Genomic DNA, 5754 nt, shown 5'->3' on the forward strand with positions numbered 1-5754 from the left:
CTCTCTCTCTCTCTCTCTCTCTCTCTCTCAAGTGAAAGTTGTTCGATATGTCTGCACAGACCTCCTGACGACCCCAATTATACTGCCTTCCATGTAGGTACAGAGACTCCCTTTGATAAGGAGAGTAAATGTGACATTTCTGAACTTCAACTAACAATGTTATGATGTTATGAAACTTTTACTTAATTTTAGAGCTATATAGATTACTAATTAACCTACAGTGACCCTTTTTTTCTTTTTAGGGGCACAAGAACTCTGGTCTTCCCGTTGCGTCATAGTGGCCAAAGTTAAGAATTGAGACAGAACTCTCACCGGATCACTTTTTCTTCCCTTACCCTCCTCCTGCTGACTGGTGTCCTTTAACCTGGACTATGTGCCTACTGTACCAGTTCTCCCCCTCCAGTGGAACACTCAATCCTAAATGCAATTGCAAGAATGACAACAAAAAGATGTATAACATATTCCAAGTACAGTTTTGTAGTTGCAGTTTCCTTTATGACTGCTTCTCTTCTGAACATGCTGTGAGTGGAACCATCACAGGATCAAAAGGGATTCCGACAGTAGCAGAATCCAGCTGGAACTGTTAGGGACTCTGACAATTCTCCATACTGCTTTCAATTTCAAAAGGACAGATTTAGGAAACGGGCAGCAATTTTGCAAAGCACATTTACCGTAATTCCTGAACTTTACACAGATTTCTACATTCTGTATCCATATTGCTGGGAAATTATATTAATTGTGGATAATAACTCACAAACAGCTTTTACCTTAAGTCAAAAGTGGCAAAAACTGAGGCCAACCCTGATTTGCTGATATGAAACTGTGATACAAATCAAAGACTGTTAGCCATATGCCTTTGGTTAGCTCTGTGTGCTCTGTATATGTGAAACACACACCTACGTACATGTGCTGGTTGCAGCCTTTCCCCTGACCTGCAAATGGAGAACAATACAGAGGCTCTCTTTTATCCCAGAGTGCACTGGTGTTTTTTGGGATGGGGCAGAATAATGTCAGGGGAAGGCTGTGTATGCCAGTATTTATGTTGTGTGATTCTGTGCTGTCTTAAACATGACTCATATAAAGAGATTATGAGCTGTACTGTCTTTCTTTCAGAGGAGCAGCAGTCTGTTTTCACTCAATTACTGAGAGAATGGTACTCATTTATGTCAAACAATATCTTGGTCTAATTATAGACCTTATTACCTATTATGTGTGCGTACAGTTTGTTTTGATTATGTCATGAATATAGACATTTGAAACAACTGTGTGGATGTGTCTTTACAGTTAATCAACTTCGAATATTCACTCCAATTATGTGTTTAGTATTAGCAACCTATTTAATTTGAATTTCATTAAGTAAAAAGTATTTTAAGTAAAACCATCAAGTATAGGGCACTAGATCAAGTGATTGCAGTGCTTTTAAAATATAAAAATGTGATTCTGTGAATGATTAATGAATCTGTTCAATGCTGCTCTAATTTCAGTCATTAATGGGGGCATTAAAATCCCAAATTATGCTGTTCACACATCATTTTTCCTATGCAGAGCCAACCACAGTGGCAGTCTTTAGGTAGTGAACAACAGCGTTTGGCTCGCAGCCCTTTAGACGGCTGGTTACAGAAAAACAGACTTGTGCAACAGAAGCCTCCATGTGGCTGTGCTCAAACAGACAGAGCAGGCAACCGCTCTGTAACAGGGTGACTGGGCCAATCCTTTGTGTGAGAATACTGCGTCAATTTGTTAACATCAATGCAATAGAAGGATAAGACACTATTGTGTCTGACAGATTTAAGAACTGCATCACCAGGGATTTATATTTGGCTTGGAAAAGAGACGGTGATTCCCAATTTTAAGTGGACATTTATTTCCACCCATTTGGCTGCTCCCCGAACTGCACGGCGTAACCTTAATGAGAACTGAACTGTGTATGAGTCCAGTGGAAAACTTCATATAATCTCTGTGCCACAGGAGGTAAATATTAACATTCTAACAGAGGTTTACAGCCATCATGCTGTCATCCTGTGTATGAGCAAGTGTGCTTTATTGCTCCTGTGAGCCCACCAGCTCGCAAATACCTCAACAGCCTCGAGCCATCTCTTGAGGCTATTGTGTATCCACTTTTCTTTCTTTTACCTTTCGCATTTTGGAAATGTGGTAGTTCTAGACTAAGTACTCCTAATTTGTATTAGTGCATCACAATTGTGGACAATTTAACCCCTTTAAAGTCTTTCTATTTCTGGCTCATTTTCTTTCCCTGGCTTTCTTACTAAAAATGTTAGTGAAAGATACATCTCCCTTTCAGACCATCATAGGTATTTATATATCTATGAGATCATAGAAATACCTATAATGTCATCAAAGCTCACCACCAGCCATGGCGTTTTACTAGGAAATCTCCATAGCAACCAGGGAGGGTTGTCGGCGAGATGAAGAGAAACGCCATATAGAATAGATTCAGCTCTCAATAGGTGCATCAAAGGGATCCTCTTTCTGTAATAGTATCATCAGTGTTTATGTAGACATGGGCTCTGGAAAGGGTTGGCGCTGGCAGAGTGTCACTTCTGAGAAAGGTGGGAATTGGCAGGGTGTCATTTTGTGGATCTGTGTGTGTTGTGAGGTACTGTATATGAGTGTAAGTCTCTGGCAGAGGTTCATTGTTTTGCCCCATTGGCAGATTGGGTCTAAACATGCAGGGACTACATTTAGACAGTTAAAACAATGCCAACATAACCCATTCATGAGCCAACATCAGACTGTATGCACACACACACAACATAGAGGATTACAGGGCTGAATGCCAACAACAGCTAAGATTAAAGGATATTTCAACATCTTTAGGAAGATGGAATGACATTAAACCTCAATGTCTCGCATTGCCAGACCTATCTCCACAGCGCTGTGGAGTACTGGCTACATCCCAGATACATCCTGAGATGGGAGAAAAAAAATGCTCTGGGTTGTTGGCATTTCTTTAAACCAATCACAATAGTCTTGGACGGGGCTAAGCTTCGTGAGCAGCGACGGTGGGTCTGCAAAATGGTTTTGGGAAGGAACTTGATTTGCATCCTGCTGAAGAAAAAGCTCCATACAATTTTAAATGAAGTTAACTGTTCACAGAAAATACGTGAGCTATTTACATTGGCTAAATATACATGGTTGAACGTAAATTTCTCTTACCAGTGTATCGCCATTTGTACTTTGTCCATAGCAATCCCCTCCAATCGGTCCCAAAAAGTCCCATTAAACATTCCTTGTAAATCTTCATCTTCAATCTTCAAGCAGGCCTGCCTTGTTGCACATATCACCTTTTAAGTTGATATGGCAAACAATTGTCTATCTACACATCCAGCAAGGAGTAACAATTTTATTATATGTTGTGTTTGTCTCCTGCATGGCAATATTCACTCTCTTTTATGTCTGTTTTTGGTCTTTAGCAACTGCTTAGAAAAATATCAGGCTCTTTAGCTGCTTAATACTTCACTTTGTTCACCAGCTGTATAGTGACTGTCTGCCATTAGTGCTGAGCCAAGCTGAAAACATCGCGGTGAGTGTGAACCAAAACAGTAAAGCCAAGGGAAGCTGCATATTCGGGTGATAATTATCTGTAGGTTCATGACCACACAGTATGAGGGACCACTTTCACATCATCACATTTTTTATACATTTTTATTTAACGTATTTATATTGTTAAAATATTGAATATAGCTGCTTTAAAGTTACATGCATTGATAGTACTGATCAAACCAAGGGAGTAATAATAATGGTGTCTTATGTTGCTCAAGTTGTAAAGCCCTCTAAAACAATCTTCTGATTCTAAGTTAAAGCTGATTTGACCTAAATCTATTACCTTTTAAATGAGACCTTGTGAAATAAGCACACTAATGATTATACATTTTTCAAACATACAAAACATGACATAAAATTCATAATATTAAACTTCCACCTGCCACCTACAGTGCATTTGTCTTAGTGACTTTTAGTTGTGTGATGTTTCCATGTTCAGTATCAGAGCCATTTCATTGGCAGATGGGAAGGATGGTTGCTAAGGGTGATGATGCTGTTGCTACTGCTTCCACAAAAAAGTCAGATTATTACTGGATGCTGATTGGCTGATCAGGTTCCGTTTCCAGCCACAAGTGCAGAAGACAAGGTTGGGACAGCCTATTCTGACACAATTATGTTCTTTATGCAAACAAACAAAACAAAACAATCTCAGACATGTGCATGTACCAACTCAAACACATGCGTGTGATTATGTGCTCATGCAAAGCAATATCATATTCATACCCAGATGTTAAGACACATTAGATTTGTTTTCTAGCTGTTGGTAGGGGTGATCTGCCGCAAGTTGTCTCAGTTTTTGCTGTCAAAACAGACAGATGGCGAAGAGGGTGATAGTGTGAAACCGAGAGTGAGAGAGATGCTGCTGTGCTCTACTGGATGACTCATCACTCTGTCACTGTGACCTTTATTGGCTATCCTCTACACCTCAATTGTTCTGTCCCTACCCTTCATTTTCATTTTCTGCACATTTCTAACTACATTTCCTAGTGATTATGTTCATCTCCTTACTTGCTCTTTTACCAATCCTCTACTTTCTGACAAATACGTTATCTTCCTCCTGACATTATTCCAACCTTTTCCTCCCGTGCACCCTTTGGTCCCTTCACCATCATTGCTCTTTGGTCAAGTGCAACCTTACCTGAGGGATGTATGCTGGCTCTGACACAGTGTAAGCACAAGTCCCTGTCACATAAGAAAGACAGACACACACACTACAGATAACAGAAGTAACTGACTGTGGCTTGTATACATTGACTGTTGATTTGATTGAACTGCCTGAACAGGCAGCACTTAAATGCTTCTTGCAGTGTGTGAAGAAACCATTTGTTGGGGGGAAAATACCATACTCACTGCATATTCAATGAACTTTTCTGCAAGCTCTTGGTGTATGGGAGACATATTCAGCTGTACTCATGCAGAAATAATGAATATACTCCCAAGTTTACTCTCTTAGCTAAGCCACACCTCCAGACCAGCCCAGCTCATTGATCTGTCTTTGCTTTTAAAGGCTTTGAGAGCAACAGAAAGTGAAACCACATCCAAAATCAATAGTTGAGTACTCAACTCCAAAGTTGAGGACATGTCTCACCATGAAAGCAGCAATCATCATCAGCCTGGCTGCTCTCAACTGGCAGTGAGAGAACTTCTAAGGTCGATCTCTAGATATAGGGGGATCCCAGTCATAGAGGATAATGCCTGTTGGGGAGTGTTATTTTGATGCATACATGCAATAATTAAGTTGGAATAGAAGGATTTCCATGTGTTCACATTAAAATAAAAGGTTAGGTGGCATGTGAAGAGGTCATTCAGTAATTCAGGAAAAACAACAGAGACAAAGCGGCCAAGTTAATGTTAATGGGGGCTATAAAAAAAGCATGGAGTCACTTTGTCTAACTGTGTTTGTCAGTGAGTGGACGTGGTCTGGTGGGGAGTGTATGGACATGCCAATTCAGTAGTTTATTACATCTTTCTATGAGTTGTAGGGCTGGGACGATATGCTTTTGTCCCAATTTGAGTCTTTCACAATACATGAGTGCTGTTGAGTTATAAAAAGTTAAAAACAATGTATTTCTGTTTATGTACGATGCAACCAGGTTAGGAAAATTTGCATTGTCTCTGTGAAGAGGTCAAGACCGGCCCTGTTGTCTTTCACCTTCCCCCTCTGTTCCTCTGACTCTAAAGAATTGATCA

At 40.1% G+C, this 5754-nt stretch overlaps 2 protein-coding genes across 3 annotated transcripts in view; one reads left to right on the forward strand and one right to left on the reverse strand.

The window, feature by feature from the left end:
* The window catches only part of LOC116692437 (potassium voltage-gated channel subfamily A member 3), a 9371-nt gene extending 8285 nt beyond the window's left edge, over positions 1-1086 (forward strand). Inside the window, exons 2-3 of one of the 2 annotated variants that reach the window (XM_032520735.1) lie at positions 33-97; positions 243-1086. The gene's annotated coding sequence lies outside the window, so the exon portion shown is untranslated. The remainder of the gene's footprint in view (positions 1-32; positions 98-242) is intronic. The other variant, XM_032520734.1, reaches the window with a different exon arrangement.
* Positions 1-5754, reverse strand: part of LOC116692455 (rho-related GTP-binding protein RhoA-C) — a 732216-nt gene that overhangs the window by 196860 nt on the left and 529602 nt on the right. The gene's annotated exons all lie outside the window — the stretch shown is intronic.

This window comes from Etheostoma spectabile, chromosome 7 (genome assembly GCF_008692095.1).
Source record: "Etheostoma spectabile isolate EspeVRDwgs_2016 chromosome 7, UIUC_Espe_1.0, whole genome shotgun sequence".
Lineage (NCBI taxonomy): Eukaryota > Metazoa > Chordata > Actinopteri > Perciformes > Percidae > Etheostoma > Etheostoma spectabile.